This window comes from Mirounga angustirostris, unplaced genomic scaffold, assembly GCF_029215605.1.
Source record: "Mirounga angustirostris isolate CCGP_5_RB_7025 unplaced genomic scaffold, mMirAng1.0.hap1 SCAF_8, whole genome shotgun sequence".
In the NCBI taxonomy this organism is placed as follows: Eukaryota; Metazoa; Chordata; class Mammalia; order Carnivora; family Phocidae; genus Mirounga; species Mirounga angustirostris.
In genome coordinates this window covers 105,637,399-105,660,524 of record NW_026991716.1, presented here as the reverse complement: position 1 = coordinate 105,660,524, position 23,126 = coordinate 105,637,399, and the positions used below count along the sequence as shown (strand labels likewise).

The following is a 23,126-nucleotide window of genomic DNA, read 5'->3' as shown; positions in this document are numbered from 1 at the left end:
CTTGGGGAAATAATGACTGAAGCTTTGGAATTTCATAACAGCCGAGTTAACAAAAAAAAAAAAGTGAACATCAGTATAAGATTTAATTCAAAATCTAAGGAACAGGAAACTTTAACAGAAAGCTGTGAAAAGCTAAGACACAGACAAAAGACTCAATTTCCAATTTTCTCTTTTAGTCCTTGGAGGTAGACATCTTAGTTGGATGCCGAACATTTCCAAGTAACATAAGTTGGCCTGAATTCCCCTAAATGATGATTGCCAGGGAAAGGCCAGTGAACACTCCATGTTGTTGTAAGGAAATTAATTTCAGCAACCTCTACGCTATTTTCTCCTCAATTTCAAGTAAGCTTAGCCAAAAACAACCACCTACTTGCTAATCCTGTCATTTTTACACTCTCTTCTCTGATATATGACCTCTTAGAATAAATCCAAGGAGAGGAAGGAATAACAACACCTCTCAATTGTATGTTTCACTTAACCTACCTAGGCCCCATGTGAGCAGTTCCAACTGCATGGAATTCAATCTTAACAGGTTACTGAAAGCCTTAAAACAAAACAAAAACAAAAAACAACAACTGCAAGTTTCCTTACATCAAAGTTGCCTTCTAATCTAACTCACTAGAAATAAAGCACAGTTTAGTAATTAACATGCTTGAGTTTTTCAGTTTTCAAAAGACAGTCACATGAGTCTATACTGAGGGCTATCAAAGTCAGCATCTGTAAAGACCTGCCTGGCTCCCTGCTCCAGCTTCCCTCCAAGCCATGCAACTCCCAGACTGAGGATGTCACAAGTCCTCTTTACTCTGAGGCCTCTCTCCCCTTCCCCCATAACAGAGTCTCTGCTTTAATGCCCTGCATAGTACCCTATTCCCTCCAAAATGGGCCTGTACACTAGTCTACCCAGTTTTCCCAGGGCCTGAATTTCAGGCCCCAGCCCCAGCCCTAACCCTGGGGCCCCACTATCTGTGATCAGACCTCTCTGTTTATCTGCCTGGATATCACCTGCTTCCAGACTCTGTGTCATCATGGCACACCCACCTGCTGGGACACCATCTGCTGCCCCTGGCTGGTCTTCCTGGACTCCGACCCCCTGCCTGTCAGGACAGCCTCCTGTAGCTGTCATCATCCTCCCTAGATAGTAAGCCCACTAGCGTGACTGGATTTTCTCCCATCAACTGAAACAAATTCCAATTTTAATAGCCTCTTTTACTCTGGTAGGCATTGCTGTCCTGTTAAAAAAAGAAACTAACCCATCCCTCTACCAACAAGCTCTTATTCTGATGTTAGACTGCTCTATGCCTATAAAATATTTCAATTTAATAGGTTTCAAGCTTAATTAAAAGATATTGCAAGTTCTTTAACAAAGAGTTATGTATGTGTGAGAAGCTTAAAAAGATAGAAGCCATATACCAACCTGTACTAAAGAAACCTGGGAGACGGCGGAATATTTTCACTGATACACTGATTTTCACAGAGGTGAAAAGCAATCATCAAATTCAGTTTTCCAAACAGCCTGCCATCTGCTAGCACATTTATAAAGACAGAAATTGAAAAATGAAATAAATGACATTAACCCTTTAGAAGGTAAACAAAATGTCTACACAATGCAAAAACCAAGTTCTAAACCCAGTTATAGAGGTGTCACAGTATATACCACTATGAGATGGATAAGTACTTTGCCTAGATTTTAAAACAATTCTTTAGCTATGCATACGTGCTTTAATTTAAAACAAAGAACAGGGGCACCTGGCTGGCTCAGTTGGTGGAGTGTATGACTCTTGATCTCGGGGTTGTGGGTTCGAGCCTCACATTGCGTGTAGAGATTACTTAAAAATAAACTCTTCAAAAAATTTTTTTAATTTACTTTTTAAAAAGATTTTATTTATTTATATTTAATTTTTTTAAAGAGAGAAAGAGAGCACATGCAAGTGTGGGGAGGGGCAGAGGGCAAGGGAGAGAGAAAACTTAAAGCAGACTCCCTGCTAAGCATGGAGCCTGATGTGGGGTTCAATCTCACAACCCTGAGATCGTGATCTGAGCCGAAATCAATAGTCGGACACTCAACCGACTGAGCCAACCAGATGCCCCTAAAAAAATTTTTTAAATGACCAAAAAAAAAAAAAAAATCATCAATGTTCAACCACATAGCCACTAATACTTTGTACACAATGTTTTCAATAGCATAAGTTTAATGAGTTCAACGTGTGTTGAAAACAAAGGCAAGAAACAGAAACTTAAAATGATACAATCTTCCAATTGGAGATACTCTCATAGAAATCAAACCCAATGAAGTCCAATCACAGTAAAATTTTATTAAATAGTCATATAGGCACTTAGACTTTTTATAAATACCAGTTAATCTTCTTAATAACTGTACATGATAGGTACTATTGTCAGTTCCATTTTATAGATGACAACCCTCAGACAGAAAGGTTAAGTAACCTGCCCTAGAACAAACAGCCAGTAAATGGCACAAGCAGGAGTGAAATTTGGCAATCAGTGATTTGATCCACTGCACGTGCTCTATCTCTGAATGACTTACTAAGACTCATGCAGCCAGAAAGTGGCAAAGCAAGGTATAGAATAGAGATTTCACTTCCAACGTTCAGTGCGCTTTCCACCAAATCTTTTGTGGTGTTCAAATGTTTGCCTAGCATCAGAGAGACCTGAAATGACATATGGTGGGCTAGTAAATTGCCACAAGCAAAACAGCCAAAGAGTATTATAAAGTGTTGTTGAAATTACAATTGATGTGATGAGATTACGTTATGATATGCATTTATTTATTTATTTATTTATTTATTTATTTATTTATTTATTTATTTTTATGATATGCATTTAAATACTAACAACAGACTCTTCAAACTAACATATAGCAATGTTAAGTGAAGTGGCTCCTTTTGGGGGCAGTCAGCTCACAAAGTTGAGCCATGTTCCACATAATCTACAAATAACATATAACCACAAACCAGACTAAACCAAAGAGGAGCTTTCATAGGTCAGCAGTGTGGATATGACTGAGGGACAGTGTCCTTTCAGCCACCCTGCAGCCGCCATGCCCACACATATGGAACTGTTATACACTGAAGACTTTAATAATACTCAGCAGCTACAATATTCATGATGTCTTCCAGCAATGTGAAGATACGTCATCTGAGACAAGTAACAATAATCAGCTCGTGTGCAGCTCCTGGACAATGATTTCATCTTTTTAAAAGTTATATCCCTGACCTTTTAGGGTTGTGTTTTAAAACAACCACAAGCACTTCCCTACTAATGGATTTTTTCATGACTATAGTTATAATTTCTATGCTATTCACAAGGTAGGATAATAGATTGATGTTAAATTAATTAAAAAAATAGTATTTGTTCTCAAGCATCTGTAAATTAGAATTTTACAGGCTGAACTTATTTGTAAAATAATCAAATTACCATAATTTTATTAAAAACCCACTTAGGTGAAACTTGATACTTAACACATGATAAATCTTCACTTTCAGAATACCATATAATTTATATAGAGGACATTAGCAATTGAATTTTATTTCCAGCAGGTAGTCAAGAATACTGGTTTTATTTATCTTACGATTGTATAAAACATCTTGGAAAAACAAAAACAAATTTGAAACAAGTAAAATTTAAAAACTATTTGCAAGCCTTTAATCCAAGGTTGCATTAGAAGTTTAAAATAAAAATGAAATGATGACTTATTTGTCCCAACTCCATGTACTATAAATTATCCAATTCAATACCACCTTACTACGAAGAACGCCAGAGATGGAGCCTGTTTAAAGGGAACTGCAGACCTGAGTTGGAACTGAAAACCCTTGGCTAATTGGGGAGTGAGTTCTCTGTTTCCCGTACAATCTTGGCACACCCAAACCTTGCAGTAACAGACATGTCATGTTCATTAACTTGCCAGTTGTTAACAAGAAAACTACAGGGTAAAGCAAAGCTGACAAGTAACTGGAAAATAAGTGACCTCTGATCACCAGTGAAACCTGATTTACCTGATCACATTCTGCTACCAATTGGGACAAATGGGACAGAGTGCTAACCCAGTGGAAAGAGGCAATAATGAGGTTTACCTGGGCAGGGGAGAGAGCAATCATAGGGAAAAAATGATGGATGAAAGCCATACTATAACCAGCTATTCTGAAGGCAGGGTATCGGGCTTTTTCCTGATGAGGTAGCCCTAAGAATCCATTATCTTCTTTCTTAAACATAAGAAAACATGATGAAAAGAACAATGGACTGGAAAGCTTTGTCTATTTTACCCCATGCTTGTTTGAATTTGAGATTTGGACTGGGTATTTTGAGGGCTTCCATTAACCATCTGTGTAACCCAGAAAGTCATTCTACCTCCCAGAGCCTGGTTTTGTTGCTGTTGTTGTTGTTTTGTTTTGTTCATTTGTGAGCTAATTCTCCATTGTGATTTGCCTGGGAAAGTCTTAGTTTATTTACATTTTCCTGACTTCCCATCCGGCTTAGGTTTTGTCATTTTCAAAAGGTCTTAGTGCTGACAACATATAAAGACGTAAGTTAGAATGATGTTTTCTCCTAACTCATCCAGCAATAACATCCTGTCATCCATGAGCCCGATTTAGGAGCAAGAGAAGCCAGTAGATGTGAATAGCAAATGTCTTATCAAGGAAAACACAAATTTCACCAGGGAGAACAGAGCTAGAACTATATATAACCACATGGATCTCAAAAACATAGTGTTGGGAAAAGCACTCTGATACTATTTTTGTAAATTTTAAAAACACAAACCAGGACTAAATATTGAAATGGTTGCATAAGTACATGAGTAAAGTATAAAGTGGATTGGAACAATAGACACTAATGCATAAGATGCTTCTGAAAGGAGATTGAAATAATTGTGGTTTTTTTTATTTCTTTAAAAAGAAAGATTAAGCAAATATTATAAAATGAGATGTGATAATTCTGAAGAGAGAGGAGGGATTTTATTCTTTGCTGATTTTATTCTCTGCATTGCTTAAATGTCTCAATATATAAATGACAGAACATGGGCTACCAAAACAAAAGAAGCTAATCAAAGGCAGGCCTGGAAAAGCAAGCATACAGAATGGCTTGTTAATTGCAGCTGGTAAACAGAACTTGCAGTCAACCGGTCTGCTGAGTTGATGTTACAGGCAATCACTAATTGCTTTATTGGCTCATGTTGGCAGGACCTGACTGTAGGACAACCACCTGAGGTTCTTTTGGCCTTCTTAATGGGTAATTCAAATTATTCAGTGGTTGATACCAAGCACACAACTGTAACACAGAAACTGATTGCAACACAGATATGACAACCAAAGCCCCCGCAACTTAGTCATCCATTGTGCATAAGCAGGCTCTCCTTGAACAGGTCATAACACATTGTCCAAGGGCCTTTTTGATATAACAGAGGTTGACCATACGGGTCCCTTAGCATAATTCAGAGAGCTAGAGACTGAGCTAAAAAAGGAATCTTTCCAGCATCTAAGAACAGATAAATAATACTCAAATGCTAACAAAATGTAACAACTGACCCAACCTGTTTTATAATGTTGTATGTGTTTACCATTTTTCACTGCACATTTTGGAAAGATTTTGTTTTTATAAATCCCAGTATAGGGCAAGAGGGACTTTCTACATTAATGGGTATCCTTTTTATTTTCTGGACTGTTTAAGGCAGTCCAAGTGTTTCCCAAGATAAGACTCTAGGTTCCCATTATAACAGTACCATTTATCAGTGTCTATTATAGGCTAAACATTTAAAATTAGTTCATTTACACTTATTTTATTCAATTCTCACCACTGTCCTGTGAGACAAATACTAACATTATCCCCATCTGTCTGATGTAGGCATTAAGGCCCAGAGATGGGAAATTTGGCCAAGGTCTAGGAGTTAAGCGCAAAGCTGGTGTGCCTGATTCCAAAGCAGTCTTAGAGTCTCTCACTGAGTTGTCTTCAGGGGAGCCCTTATTATATCAATGATCTCAATAACAGATCCTAGAACTTTCATCAGAGATAAGTTAACTAACAACCTCATCCCCAGCCCCTTACCATCCTATATATTAATTCCTTGTGCCACATTCTTCCCTAGTGGTAGAACCATCTCAATGACCAGAGTAGCTTATTATTAACTTCAGGGAGCTTTTACTTTGATTAAATAAAAATGGGTCTTCCTCTGATTCTCACCCACTCAACCTAGTTTTCCTTCTCAATCACGCAGAACAGATGATATTCCTCACATAACTGAAGAAAGTTAGCATGTCCTCCGCAAGACCTCCCCAAACTACTAAATAAATGTCAGCCTCTCCTCACAGTTCTGGCAGTTCGCAGACCCTGGGGAATTGCAAAGTGTCTTCTGCTGTGTATCCTCAGCGCTCACAACAGAGCCTGGCACAGGGTAAATGGGGTAAGTGCTCAGTAAATACTCACTGAACCAAGAAATGAGAAAATGAGTTTTGCGAACACCACGAACATTAAATGACTATTATTTTGATCACTAACAATTAGTGCTAAACTGTCAATGACCACCTCCATTCTATGAATGTGTTCCCTTTTCTCCCCCATTATGGGGGTGTCTGTGTGCTCTGCTCTTTTGTTGGTTGGTTGTTACTTGTTTGGTTGCCCAATTTCCCCTCCAGAACTAACCGCTTACAAATAGTTTTCTAACAATCTTCAAAGATGACAGTCCGGCTAGCACGAAAATCAACAAGATTTATTTCTCTGTCTTTAGGGCTGTGCTTGTTTGGGTTTTTTTACTCTTAACACAAAATGGTGAAGCTTCTCTTTTGCTTTTATTATGGGAAGAAAAAGTTCTATACATTTCTTTTGGCTAGTTCCAGGCCTTTTTCTGAGGATGGTCAATAATATATACATACTAAGTGTATATCTATGAACAAATAAAATACATGCATAAACAAATATTTGTTTAGCAGGGTTATTAGAGCTAGGGTCTAAGCGGGATTATTTCTTTTAAGATTCAGACATTTCCAGGCATATCTCATGAGCCAGCAGGATGAATGGATAAATCTGCCAAGGATATAACTTCATGAATACTTAAAAGTTTTTATAGGAAGGACACTGATAATGGCTTTTAGCCAATCCCCAAACCAAGACCTCTAAGAGAAAAAGCCACCTATTAACAGCCCCACTCTTATGTCAGAGAAGGAGAAACATCTTTAGAGTTGGTAGCTGAAGAGAGTCGAAGAAACAAACCTGATCCAAGGGCAATGGTCAGGTTAGAAAGGAGGGGAAAGTGGCTGAGTGTAGAACATTGGGCAATTTGACCCTGGAGTCAAAAAGCCATCACAGATGGGGAAGAGACGGCAGAAGGGGAGGGTGTCCATGTCAGCTGAGGAACGACTACAGAAAGGCATGGGGCAGGGAGAGTGACCTCTGGAGGAAGAGCAGTGGCCAGGTATCTACACACTGACCAGAGACACTGAGAAGGACTGGATGTGAACAGAAAAAAAGACCCTAGGAAGTTCATGAGCCTACTGCTTCCTCTTTCTCATGAGACATTTGGGGCTCGGAGTTTAGCAATTTTTCTAACAGGTTCCAGGATAGAAAATTATTGTTTTGTTAGTATTAGTGTGAATTGTCATAGTCCAAGCTGATATCACCTGGGATATTTAAAATAAAGTAAAACTTTTTTTCTTTATTTCATTGTCCATTGATGACAATGAATTTTGCTTTCCCACTTGCTCTAGGGCCTCAGCATTGATGGAGCAAAGCTACTCTGGAGGGAGAGGAAGAAAACAATCTTTCTTGCACCATACTCTACAATAAAACAGGAAATACTTCTCTCCAAATTTGATCATTGTGACACCCCTCTGCAATTATCAACTATACCACAATCCAAGCAGGAAACTGTAATGATTTCAGCTTTATTAGAGATAACATATTTTAACACATTATATAAATTCAAACATTACTCAGTGATGTTGTAAATTACTTCTATTGAAAGTAATTCTTAACATATTTGCATATGTTAAGAATTATAAAACTGTCTAGCTGAAATCCCTTACTCTCCTGGAATGTATAACTCTAATTTAGTTGACCTTTTTAGCTGGAATAATTCTAATTTCTATGTCACTATTTGGTCATCTCTGGAATCCCATCTTTATTTTTAGCTAAGACATACTGTATATTCCCTCTACAAAAATGTCGGTAATGCTCTGTGCCTACAGCAGGTACAGTACCAAATGACGACTATTCCAGGATGGGTTCCGCTTTATTAAGCCTTCAGACAGTAGTGTATTTGGAATATTAGTCAGAACTTGCTGATCTATTAATTCCCAAAAAATCAAGAAAAAAGAATTTTCAAATTTCACATTGTTAAGAATGCTGCTTGAGTCTTTTTTCTCCTTATATGTACAGAAGTTTTGATATGTTCATATTCAAGTCTATCAAGCTTCAATTATGGTTTCTACCTTTGATGTCATATTAGACAAGATTATAAAAGTATTCACCAATCTATTTTCTTCCAGTTATGTCTCACTGTTTTTTTTCTTCTTTAATCTGATAGATATTTGTATATTGTATGAATAAAAGATCCAACTTCAGAGTTTTTCCTAACATTAACCAACTATTGGAACTGTGTTCAGGTGATAGTATTTTCTCCACCAACATGAAATGCTGTCTTTATTAAACATCATCTTATATGCTTAAATCTGTTTGGGGAATTTTCAAGCTTAGTTCCTCTAAGTCTCTATTTTAGTAAAAAGTGCTATACCATCTTAGTAGCTGCAAGTTTATAATCTTTTTTAATACTTGGAAATGAAATTCCTTCTTCATTATTCTTTCTCAAAAATGTGTTTTCCCTTTCTTCCACATGAATTTTAAAAATCATTTTGCCAAAATCTCGCTAAAAAATCTCTGTTTTTAAATGGAATTGCACTAATTTTTGTAAATTAATTTGGGGAATCCAACCATTACAATATCTGCTATTCTCATCCAGGAATACAATGTAAATCTCCATTACTGCTAATCTTATTTTGTGTTTCTCAATAAAATGTTATTATTGTCTTCATTTAAGTCTTACACATTTCTTACACAGTTTACTGATAGATTGTAATATTTCATTGCTGTTATAAATGGGATTTCTTCATCATGTTTCAGCTGTTATAGAAAAGTCAACAGATTTATTCACACTTGTCTTTTGTATGGCCACTTAACAAAGTTTCTTATTCTAATACTTCTTCAGTTAATTTTCTTGGGCTTTTTAGTAAAAAAAGGTAAACATTTTTAAGTGAAAAAGATGTCTCCTCTTTTAATAATTATAACCTTTGAGAGACACAGGAGTTAAACTGCTTTAGTTCTAATCAGTTCTACCACTTACTAGCTGTGTGACCTTGGCCAAGTTACTTAGCTTCTCTGGGCCTTGGCTTCTTGATTTATAAAATGAAGATGATAATAGTTCATATCCTAGGATTGTGAAGGTTAAATGAGTTAATATTTGTAAAGTATTTAGAATAGTTTCTAGCATATATAATAAGAACTTTAAAAATGTTAGTCATTTTTAAAATTTGTTGTATTGGCTAGAATTTATAGAATGATGTTAACTGTAAATGATGAAATCGGACACCCAGTAAGCCTCTAACATTTTTCTGTTTTCTTGAAATTGCTTTTTTCACAATTTAATAATATCTCATTATTTCTAAATTACTGTTGTATGGATGTGTGTCGTATTAAAAGAAATACAGTTGCATTTTATCAAATGTTATTTGGAATTCTATTAGGAAATAAAAAGGAGGAGTTCTATTCTTTAGCCTATGACTATGAAATTATTTTAATAAATTTCCCAATATTGAACCACTTTTACATTCCCAGAATAAACATCATTTGTTGTATTATTCTATTTTGTTGATTTCTACATTCCTTTTTTTTTTTTTTAAGATTTTATTTATTTATTTGAGAGTGAGAATGAGAGAGAGAGAGAGAGCATGAGAGGGGGAGGGTCAGAGGGAGAAGCAGACTCCCCACCGAGCAGGGAGCCCAATGCGGGACTCGATCCCGGGACTCCAGGATCATGACCTGAGCCAAAGGCAGTCGCTTAACCAACTGAGCCACCCAGGCGCCCCATGATTTCTACATTCCTATATCCAGTTGAATCAATGAATTTCTGTGATTCTCTTTTTTGTCCTACTTTTATTACTGTTTGGGGGAGGTTTTTTGTTTTTGTTTTTTTTAAAGTGTTATGCTTTTTATTAAATGAATCAGAAAAATGTTCATCTCTTTTGTAGAGTTCATAGAGAATGGGATAATGTGTTCCTGAAAAAAAATGTGTATTTTCAACCACTGATTATAAATACCTGATGAAAACAAGATACTTTACTCATCTAAACAGGATATTTTAGCTCCTGCCAAATCTTCCTACCCAAGCTGGTCAAGAACATAGGCTTAAGCATCAGACAAAATTAGGCTCAAATCCTAACTTCACCACCCACTGCCTAAATGTGTGCACTTGGCAAGGTGCATTTTTATCACAGGGAAAAATCATACTTTCCTTACCTTCCTCACATGGAGTTCTTTATGAGGATTACAGGAGATTATGTTTATAAACCACTATACACTCCACCCACAATAAAGACTCAATAAATTATTTTATGTTAGTCTCAATTTTTCTGAAATACAAAATTAAAGTTTACAACTTTATTTGCTATTTTTTCTTAGTATGGAAATTTTAGTTATATATATATATTTTAGTTATATATATATAAATTTAGTTATATATATAAATTTGAGTTATATATATAGAGAGAGAGAGAAAGAGAAATGTTTTTGATAAAGTTATTGGTATAAATTGCTTCCTAATAAAAGGTACATTTCAATTAAGACATGTTACTTTCTGCAGTAATAAATTTAAAGGTGGATATGAAAGTAAAAATGCTCTGATAACACATGAAAACGAACATATTGCCACTGTCTACATGAAATTACTATGGGTTATTAAAAAAAAAAAAAAGTTGTACTGGTTTTGAGAAAAACAAGCAACGAGCCTAAACCAAATTTAATGTCTTCCACTCTTTCCTGTTCCCTTGGAGCTTTTTGTTCTCATGGGAATCTGAGAGTGGGAGGAGAATGTTAGAACCTTCACGAAGGCTGAGGCTTACTCCATGTTTTCTGATCAGCCATCTGAACTGCAACAGGGCGGTCAGTCTCTCTCTCTGGCTGGGAGAACGCAGCACTAAGAGATTGAAGTGGCCTCAGATATAAGTCCTACGAACATAACAGAATTTTCGTGAAATATGAAGATTGCAACATGAATGTAGCCTCATTTTTAAAGGGCCCATGATAGATGAATATAAGCATATACAGATATAAATATAGATACATACAATATATATACTATATATACATATGAGTATATGCAGAGATCTATATATATATTCATAGTCACCTGCACAAATGGGTGTCATATATATATATACATCATTGTCATATATATGTTATTTATAAATATGAAATATGTGATATACGTGGATATATAGACACATATCACCAGCACAAAGAAATGTGTTTCTCAAAAAAAGAGTATTTCAGATTTATGTATACCAATCAGTGTCATCAAGAAATATTTGCTTGTATTTACTATGGTCTCTGAGGAGATTAAAATTGACCCGATAGGTAATATAATGACTTTCTCTTCTGTTTTAAAGGCTATAAATTTAAAACATTATTTTGGTATGCTGACTTCCTCTGCTAAGAACAACTTAAATAAGCACAGCTAAGAATATAAATATCAAACCAAGCTCGGTCTCTGTACTAATCACTGGTCTCTGGCAAACACAGGATGAAAATGTCTATCTCAAATTCTCAGCATGCATTATTTGCTATTAATTTGACAATCACAATAGATTCTATTAAGCTGCGATTAAACTGTATTGATCTGTTTTCTAAAATAAAGACCTACCACCATACCTCTTGTTGGCTGTCCTCTGGCTTTATAGTAACAAAGATATTTTTAGGGACATCCTCAACAGCAGGATTGATGGATCAAAAGCCTACCTACCTCTGTCTTTCTGCCCCCTGTGTGGCCTCAATAACTTGATGGTTCCCAGCTTCCCCCAGAGTTCTCTTGATCGAGTGCCTTTCAGTATACTGTGATCCCTGAAAGAAACAAAGGGGAAAAAAGATTTATTAAGATTAACATCTCTCATTCCTTGTCTCTTTTGGAAAAGAATAAATGGTTCCTGAGGCAATGACACTGTCTAATTCAACAACACAATGCCACACAATTTTAAAACAACATTCATTGTTATTTTTTCATTCCTCATCCTGATTTCTTTTTTATACTCTTCTGATTTATAGCAGGAAGCGGATAAATTTCCTTGAGTAAGCAGTTCAATACTCCCTTATAAATGAGGAGTGTGTTTCTTCTTATTTGTTCACTGTTCAAACTCATCAACTGTATTCTGAGCAATCTGTCTTCTGTTTTGCTTCTAAGACTGGGTAACAAGAGCAGTCACACACATTCTTACTAAATGGTAAAATCAACAATACAGCAAGATATATATTTTTATTCAGCTTTTCAAATTTCCATTGAAAATAGATTCATGAGCTGAGTGACAACCTTTCTCAAATGTGTGATTTTAAAAGCAATAAATCCCTACAGCAGTCCATCTTTGAATTCCAATGCCAAGGAGCAAGGACATTGTCTTTCCCATAATATTTGGAGTTCTGGAAGAGAAAACAAACCCCATAAAATTCAGCCTGCATGTAATGCCTTGAAATCAAGAGGTAACTTGAAAACTTGCTGTGAATAGGCATCCGACCCACTTGCTTGGTTTTCCTGTTCATATCCTTTTCAGTACTTATATATCAAAAACCCCTATTTTACAACTAATAATACAGAAAACAACTTGGTTATTTTCATCCACATATATTCCTGATGGAGGTGGCTACAACTGATCACTGGGTGAACCAGACCCCCTTTTGCCTGGGCAGTCTACATATGTGAGCACATGGTAAATGCCTAGTTGTCCTAGATGAGAGCACCATGTTTCATGTTACAGAGATTTATCTGTTCCTTTTTCTACAAAACGTGGGGCCAGGAGCATCAATATTCCTATGCTTGTATGTGCCGCCTAACTTGACGAGGGTTATTCAGAGCAGGAAAGAGTCCAGGGCTGTCTGCTGTTTTCTCCTCTCCCCTCTTCCTCATAAACCACCAAGTTCTGTCTATTTCAGGCTCAAAATGATCCTCAGCTCACCCTTCCAATTCCATTCCCACAGGCCCACACCTTCCTCCACCCGATCAGTTCTTAGAGATGTTAAGACACCTCTCACTAGGTTCCCTGGTTTGACACATGCCCCTTCCGGTCCATATTGCACAGATCATTCATGTTGGGACACTCACTGAACTTTTCACTTGTATGAACCCCAAGAATTATACATAGTGGAAATACTGAATCATTATTCTCAAATAAAGTATCTTGTCTCCCAAATGCCAACAGCATTATGCTAGCCATCTATTAAGGTAGTTTTCAAATAATTTCACTACTCTTCTCTTTCCTTTGCTTTCCGTATTTCCTCACAGCTTACAAGTAACCCAGCACAAGAAAGCACTAAGGCATTGTAATAAAGAGGCAGAAGCAGTGACCTTAGTTCTAGTTCCAGCTCATCCAATTTATCAGCTGTGGGCTTTGATGAGTCATCTCCTTTCTTGTTAAGCAAATGGCAGAGCCTTGTTTATCAAATGGGGATGGAGATATTTATCCCGCTTATCTCTCTAGGTTGTTCTGGGAATCAAGGGTGATCCCATACAATAAAATACCAAATGTGCAATACTGCTATTACCCTCCCTGAAGAACTGCAGAGATAAAAACTGTGCTTCTTGTGTGTTAACTCTAGATTCAGACTGGGATCCCAGAAAAGGTAGCTGTGATCACACTTTTAAGTCTTGCAGCTTCCCTTTGGGACTGTGATGTTCTAAAGAGTTTTGTTTTGGCTTCCAAAGGGGGAAAAATACCAAAGGAATCATACTCTAACATATTTGGATTTCCAAGACACGCTGAATCTAAAGAGGAAAGAAAGGGAGAAGGGGCTCAAAACAGTGACAAATTTTAATTGGCTAAAGCTACCGGAACTAAAATAACCCAACTCTCATTTGTAGCACAAATGTTCATGCAATCTCCTTAAAACCCAGATAATTCCTCCAGACATTACTGGACCCTTTCCAATATGAAATATTTGCCTATTTTCTATCATTGTGTTGTAGGTTTTAACTGGAGAATGTGGAATGTGTATAACAGGATGAGTTTGTTTGGCTTCTAAAGAGGAAATACAAAATATCAACCCAAACACCACTTCATATATAAACAGCACTGCAGCCTCAGTTCAGGAATGTTTTTATTTTAGACTAAAAAAAAAAAAAAAAGGAGGGGGGAAATATATTTGAACTCATGCACCTAAACAAACCAAAGAAAGTGTAGAAATTAAGTATATAGAGAGAAGTGCAGAGTGATAGGAATAAAGACCACAGCTTTATTTTCCTAAAATTTGGTGAGATGAATATTAATCAGAGTTTACAAAGTTTAAATTTTCCTTTGAATTGCATAGATATAATCAGGTAAAGAAAATAACCCTCCATGAAGTATAATTTTTCTTGAAATTATTGTTGCATATTAAGAAGGATCTATAAGTGTGTTCATTTATTCGTTCAGATACTCAAAACCAACATTTACTGAGTGCCTTCCATGCATGAGACTTTGCACAAGATGTGATAAGATGTGCTGGTTTGAACCCCTTGGCCATATCGGGCTAGCAACAAATGACAAAAGAACTGCACAAATAGGACATACAAAAAACACCCTGCTTTTCTGCCTAGAATGCATATCATCCTTTGCTCTCAGTAGCAGACTCTGGGCCATCTTTAAAGGATCCCAACTCAAGCACTGCTCCTTTTGTAAAGCTCTTTGGAATTGCTCTAGTTTGATACTAATCATAAGCCCTGACACTAAATCACTTCGTTCAAAACTCTCTGGTGTGCTAACCATGGTCAGCTTTGCATTAACAGCGCTGTGTGTGACAATCTTCCCTAGCAGCCTGTGAACATCTTGAGTGGCAATATTTTATTCATCCATCCACAGGACTTAGCACGACATACTGTAAGTACTCAATTAGTGATTACTGAATGGAAAATTCATACATCTTTACTTGCATAAGAAAAAGATACATCATAACTTTAAAATAAAGCTTTGCAAATGTTTTATGTTCACTCTTGCTCTATTTCTAAAAAGATGAATTTATACATGAATGTGAAAATATGGAAAACTTGTATATTCATTTATAAACATCTTTACAATAAAATTAGCATTATTCTATTCAAATTCCTTTATTTACTTATTCTTATAAGTTTCCCTCTCATTAACTCAACCTATTCTCTCCTATTTTTCCTACTATATATGCTTGATTTCTTTTTTTTTAAGATTTTATCTATTTGAGAGAGAAAGAGAGAGAGCATGAGAGAGAGAGAGCACGAGAGGGGTGAGGGTCAGAGGAAGAAGCGGACTCCCCACTGAGCAGGGAGCCTGATGCGGGACTGGATCCTGGGACTCCAGGATCATGACCTGAGCCAAAGGCAATCACTTAACTGACTGAGCCACCCAGGTGCCTTATATGCTTTATTTCTATAACAGTTTTTTTTTTTAATTTTATTTATTTATTTGAGATAGGGACAGAGAGACAGAGATAGCAAAAGAGAGCATGAGCGGGTAGGAGAGGGAGAAGCAGGCTTCCAGCAGAGCAGGGAGCCCGATGCGGGGCTCGATCCCAGGGCCCTGGGATCATGACCTGGGCCAAAGGCAGACGCTTAACTGACTGAGCCACCCAGGCACCCCTCTATAACAGTTTTTAAACCAACCTGCTAACCAAATCCTTGGCAACTGCTGTACCTTCAAAAGCTTTAGTAGCTATTGTACATATATAAAATTCTAAATAACCTGTTTCATCCACTCATTCAGGCAACAAACGTTGTCTACTACGTGGGAGATACCACAGAAGAAACACAGATCCTTTCAGGAGAGAGAAGGTTACAGCTAGAGTAGTTGATAAGAAATATCCACCAATGACCAAAATCAAAATGCTACCTAAATGTCATATTTTTAATTTATCTGAAATTATTAAACATTTTTTGAATGAAGTCTTGGTAGCTGAAGAATGAATTAAGAGGAACGGGTGAAAATTACTAAGAATCAGAGATCTACTCATGTTTCCCTTTCAGTTAAGACAAATAGTTAAACAGCCAGCTGTCCTCTTAGATTCAAGTCAATGTTATAAACATTTTTAATAGACAAAGTAAAACCAAGTTTTCTAATTAGAAATGTACTGCCTGCATTGTACAACTGCTTTTATATAGGAATTTGGCAAAGTTGATCAACTTTGTCTTAAAAATGTTGACACACTCTGCCCCCATAATCCCACTGTGAAATTCCCTTGATCCTTCTGGTGCCCGGGATAACTCTCTTTTCATTTCATTGTCAATGTCACTGCTGCTGGGAGGAAGAGGAGACAAAGGGATTTTAACATTTAATAAACACGTGTTCTGTGTCATAAGCCTTGCTAGACACTTAGCATTTTATTCCATTTCATCATCACAATTAATCTACCGCCTAGTGGACTTTTTTCAAAGCTTAGAAATGGCGAGATACCTCCCCCCAAGGTCACATAGCTAATAAGTTACGGAGACAGGATTCAAATTCAGTTCTATCTGACTCTAAAGCCTATGATGGATCCACTGTGCACCATGATGCCTCACAATATTCTTGGGATATTTTCTTTTGGGACTTTTCCCCTATATTATTTTTCTCTTATGGCTAAACAGTAGTTCCAAAATAAAATAAAATAAAATAAACAGTAGTTCCTTAACACTTATTGTTTTGCTTCAAAGCTCTAGGAAATACAATTTTTTTTTGGAGAATTGATCCAAAAACAATTCACTTATTCATTTCCTTTCATTTTTCTTTTAACCACTTCCCATTCCTGCACATCTCGTACACACACACACACACACACAAAATATATATATATATACCTCACATCTCATACTGAAGAGAAACAACCTCAACGCCAAGTGCCTGCTGAATTTATCTTACACATTCACAGAATTTGGGTGGATGTAAAGAAGCATGATTAAAAAGGCTCCCTTCTGTGGACTATAGGCCCATAGCACAAAATAAGCAAACTTAGTTATATAAATGATTTCATAGTTTGCACTCTCTTGCATTCTCTCATCATATCATTAGAACCTGAAACAAGTCTGTTGTGAATACTGAGTTGCCCTCATGAAATAACATGGAACTTAAAGTATTCTGTAATGATCGAGAGCACAGATTCTAAAGACAAACTTTCTGATCATAAATCTTCACTGTGTACATTTGGCCCCATTACTTAACCTTTCTGGGCAGGCCTACACTTCCCCACAGGTAAAATAATCTTAATAATAATACCCATCACATACAGTTACTGGGAGGTTTAAATAGCATGGGTACTTAATTGAAGTTAAAAAGAATAAAGCCGGGTACATACTGTGCTTCTATAACTTTGTATAAAAATAAATAGAATGCTCCTACCAATGATACATATGATAAAAAGAGCAAAATGATCACATATAAATGGTAAGTAGCTATAAATAAGGCATCTTAGAAAGACATTAAAGTTTTCTATGTAGTATTGATATAAATATCCAAGTAGTCCTCCAATTGACTGGCTTAGATACATTAGTGAGTGTGCATTATGAGTGTAAAACAAAAATCTGTGCGAAATTCTTGAGAGGAATTTTTAAGCTTTTAAGTTTTTGTTGTTGTTGTCATCATTGTTGTTTTTAAAGAATATAGTTCCCTCAAAGAATATAGACCTAATGCCACAAAGAAGCTTCCCCTTTGTCCCCACGGCAGCAGGCAGTTACAGCCCAAGGCCAGAAGCACTAGATGAAAACGAAGTGGGACGAAGGGACATAAGGTTCATATCACTTGCCTCTAGCTGGTCAGTGTTAATTATTTCTCAAATCTGACAGCTGCACGTTCCGTTGCTTCACACTTCAGCCTTTGATGAGACCATGTGCTATTCCAAGATATTGAAAGAGCTCAATTTTGGCTTTCAAAATATGTGCCTGGATCTTCAGGAGAAGCCAGTGCTCAACACAGGCAACTTTAAATCCTAAAAGCAGAACTAAGCCTTCTTATGAAAGCTGATTAGTTTTGACATTTTATCAACTCTCCTGAAGAGTCATTTATGGACTGTGTCAAATATTAAAAATAAAATAAGATGTGGGCCTGGTGAATTATCTTCTGACTCGACCAGACCAGAGTCAGTTTGCTGATTTTTCAAATGTAAGTATTTGCTTTCGCTAAATAATGTTAATAGGGAAAATTACATATTCCACGAGGCATAAAGAAAAATTATTTTTCCATTACCCAGAAACTTACCTGGCAACTAAGCCTGAAGGAGGAAAAAAACTGGAAAGAACGTATTTGAAATGAGAACTCTAGCTGCGACAGCTACCGGACTTGCTCCCAGTTCATGTTTAATTAAATTTACATCAATAATTCCATAAATTGCTTGCATGTTCATAGAACATAAATTATCATCTTTGATTCTAAGGTCAAATACTTACTGCTAACAACCCTTGTGCCTCTGAGGGAGGCTTGGCCCCCTGCCAAACTGTACTACTTCGTCCATGGGGGTGGGCCCACTACTGTAAAACTCCATGGGGGATGATGCACCACCATGGCCCCCAGGTTGCTCGGCAACAACCCCTTATGACTGCTCCACGGGGACTGCTAGGCAATAGCAGTGCTGAGTCTGACCCAGCTGCTCCCAGAGCACTGCTTCTCGAGAAGGCAGGGTAACAGGAGGCCAGGGGCCCTAAGTGACTAATTACATAATCTACACATTTCTCAGAATGCTCTCCAACTGTCGCTAAATAAAAATCAGAGCAGAGCTAGTTCCTCCCCTGAAGGGTACTCTTGAATGTATCCTTAATTTAAACTCTATCCCTGGATCTTTAGAGAAGCTGACAGAAAACTAATGCATCAGAGCCAAAATCTGTGGCCAAAAAAGTCTATTTAAAAAAGCGCACACACGCATAAAGGAGGTCATTCTTTTTTCAACCACATTTAAAATATGGCTTTCAAAGCTTTCATAATTTCAAAGAATTTTGCTATTTAGATATCGTCTGTTAACAGACCAAAAAATGGGAAAAACATAAGAATTTTACAAGTCTGTTCCTAACATATTTTAACACATAACTCAAAGTACAGCAATTTCTAGGAAAGACTTTCAGTTATAATCAATAGTTAAACCCACATTTACATCTTCAGTTTCAATGTCTCCTTCTACATTCAACAAATCTAAACTGTTGTATTTTTCCATCTATATCCAACCTACCTCTTAGGACAAAGCCCTAATCAATCTAAAAACCTTAGGACAAAAGTCTAACCAATCTAAAAACTTACACATCAGTGCATGAGTACAGCCTTGCCCCAATCTTCCCTACTGTCCCTTACAATCTCTATTGTAGAGGAAGAGGTAGGTGCTCCGAAAGACATGGGCTTGCAACCAGGACACTATAGATACAAATAGGATTCTGCTACTCCACTAATTCAAAACCATCAGTCAAGTCCAAGCTATTTAGCATGATATGTGAGGCATTTCTGAATCTACTTCCCATCAAACTTCCAGCCACATCTGCTTAGTCCACCATGTGATTTAATTGTAGTTCCCTGAACACCTCACGCACTCTAAGTCTCTTTCCTCTTCTCAGGACACATTCCCCTTTGCCTGGCAAACTATTGGCTATCTGTCAAGATGTAACAATAACATCACCTCCTCTAAGAAACTGTCTCTGATTTTAGAACGACTCATAACCACCTCTGAGCATCTTTATTCCTGATTCACACTGCTATGATGGCATTGGTCATACTGTTTCACAGTTATTTACCTACTTCACATTAGCCCATTGTTCAAAGGCTAGAACCTTATTCTATTCAACCTGCTTTCCTCAGTGCCTGGCATATTCCCTAGCATTAAGAATGAGTTTATAATATAGTTTAATAATGATGAGAAAATTGTGCTCCTGGGCAAAATGGTAAAATACATGAGGATTAGGCATTTTTAACTTGTTAATTAAACAATTTACTAAAAACCAAAAATAAATTAGTCTCCTGACTTTTGGGGTAGTCTTTTTCTCCCTAAACTATGATGAATCATTGAAGGTAAATAAGCAGATACCTCTGCATTGATACAATCCATCCAGTATTATGGCTAAAATAATCAGATTGCATGTGCCCCTTTTGTTATAATTATAATAACATGAAACTCAGTGGAGCTACATGGTCTCGCAATCAAATCACTAAAAGCTGGTCTGGAGCTGGTCTCTGGGAAGATAATTTCCCATTCAGATTAGAGACTCTTAAAACAGCTTTCACAGAGGGGCATCTGGGTGGCTCAGTCGGTTAAGCATCCAACTCTTGATTTCAGCTCAGGTCATGATCTCAGGGTCATGATCTCAGGGTTCTGAGATTGAGCCCAGCGTTAGGCTCCACACTCAGTGGGGAGTCTGCTGGAGATTCTCTCTCTTCCTCTCCCTCCGCCCCTCTCCCCACTCATGCGTGCTCTCTCTTTCTCTCTCTCTCAAATAAATAAATAAATTTTTAAAAAAGTTTTCACAGAAATCTTGGAACTAAAATACAGAAGAGAGTATAAAAGAAATTAACTAAAGGACAAATAAAAAGCAAGGAAAAGTTATTCTCATCTTAAAATTTCCTAAATAATAATTCACAAAATTTTATTTATTCAACATCTCTGTTTATCAAAGCACTAATTTTAAAAATAGGAAGATGACCAAACAAAACACAAAAGCTCACAAATGTTGCAACCAAGTGTAGTATCTCAAAGCCTCTCAACCTCTTACCTCAGCACCACCAGAGATACAGGCCTCCATTTTCGAATATAACAATGCTTTTATGATTTTTCCATAATAAGTTCACATATATGTTTACGCAACCATATTGCCAAATACTTTGATATTAGCAGTAACATGACTGTCTAGGTTAACCCATGCAACACAAACTCTAATCAATGGAAATCTGAATTGTGAGCCTATGAATGCTTAGTCTATTAAGAGTTTGTGGGTTCCACACACTGCTAAGGCTGTGCACTTCTGAAACTAGGAAACTTGTATTCTTGGAAGTATTTGTGTCAGAAAGTACTCACAACCACGTGATAAATTTTGTATATGAAAGCAGTCTTACTTGATAGTATATATATTAAAGCATATTTATATATTAAAACAAAATAAACACATTATAAAGTAGAATGTGAAATTAATACTTGTCAGATGAGTATAAAACTTCAGAGAAACTGCCCTTTTCTATGGAGCACTTTGAGTTATGCCTCTAGATTTCTGGGAATTTTTTGGTGGAGAAGAAGGAAAACAATTTGACCATGGCAGAACAGAGTTGGGCCATCACTTCCTTTGTTCTGGATAAGACACTGCCTTTAATACAACTTACAAATATACTAGTTTTGTTGGACAAACACTTGACAATACCAATTCATATTGAATTGGCTATAAACCAGAATTCTTTAGTATTTTTTTTTTTTTAAGATTTTATTTGTTTGACAGAGAGAGACACAGCGAGAGAGGGAACACAAGCAGGGGGAGTGGGAGAGGGAGAAGCAGGCTTCCCGCCGAGCAGGGAGCCCGATGCGGGGCTCCATCCCAGGACCCCGGGATCATGACCTGAGCTGAAGGCAGACGCTTAACGACTGAGCCACCCAGGCACCCCTCCTTTAGTATTTTTTAAACCAATTCTACTAATAACCATTTTTTCTCTATCTGGTTTCTTTTTAAAACTGCACACCACTCTTGTATTTATCCTCATCTAAAGAAACTGTCAAAATAATTTTTGACTCAGAGTGCAGCACTGATTATATGACTCCCTACTCAAAAACTTGTGAGAATGCAAATTAACTATAAATTTAAGTCCAAAGTCTTCATGCCAGCATTTAAGATTTTTCACTACAGCTCCAATGTATCTTTCCACCCTTATCTTCTCCCAGTCCCTAAATAATTCTACATAGCTCTGTCCCACTCTTTTCTGTATTTGTACCTTTGTTTATGCTGTTTTCTCAATCAGGGATATCTTGCCCAGTCATTGACATTCCATCAGTCCTTCAAGGACCATCCCAATTACTACATATTCAATAAAGTCTTTCTGATTAATCTTAAAGTTTATCTTTCTCTTCTTTGAAACCCCACAGCAATTTTTAGTTCTTTTGTGGTCCTTACTACTGTCTGCCTTGCAGGAAAGTTGTGTATATTATCTTCCCCCACCTCCTCAAAACAGATGTAATTCTAAGCTTCTTTAGAAAGGATGGAGTCTCATTCATTCCTGTATGCACTATATCACTAACCACAAGTACCTGAATCCAAGAGGGTGCTTTTTAATAGATACTTGTTTATTTGAATTTAGTTAAGTATTCACATCAGAGATGCATGTGATGGGTTCCAAAATTCATTAAAAGCTTTTTCTATTATTATTTATTTTACTTTATTTGAATATTTTATTTATTTATTTGACAGAGTGAGAGCACAAGCAGGGGGAGCAGCATAGGGAGAAGGAGAAGCAGTTTCCCCCACTGAGCAGGGAGCCTGACTCGGGACTCGATCTCAGGACCCTGGGATCATGACCTGAGCTGAAGGCAGATACTTAACCAACTGAGCCACCCAGTCACCCAAAAGCTTTTTTTTTTCTTTTTTAAATACCATAACACTTTATTTATTTATTATTTTAAAGTAATCTCTACACCCAATGTGGGGCTCGAACTCACGACCCCGATTGAGAATCATATGCTCCACCAGCTGAGCCAGTCAGGTGCCCCCATAAAAAGCTTTAATGAAGGACATCCATAAGCATCCAGAGAAATGAACCTGAAAATGAATGGGCACATGTAGCACTAAAATATGGAACTATAGACTCTAATAGAATAATTCAGGTACTTTTTTCAATGTACTGATTTCATGATGAAGAACTGAAATCATATTATTCATATTAGTATAATCAAGTTGACAAAAAACTGAAATCTGAAAAGATTAAGAGACTTCTTCAGGGTCACATGAC

At 36.8% G+C, this 23,126-nt stretch overlaps 1 protein-coding gene across 2 annotated transcripts in view; it reads right to left on the bottom strand.

Annotated features, from left to right (window-relative positions):
- Positions 1–23,126, bottom strand: part of PKIB (cAMP-dependent protein kinase inhibitor beta) — a 102,860-nt gene that overhangs the window by 68,072 nt on the left and 11,662 nt on the right. For both annotated transcript variants that reach the window (XM_045865472.3, XM_064597033.1), the window contains exon 2: positions 12,014–12,111. The gene's annotated coding sequence lies outside the window, so the exon portion shown is untranslated. The remainder of the gene's footprint in view (positions 1–12,013; positions 12,112–23,126) is intronic.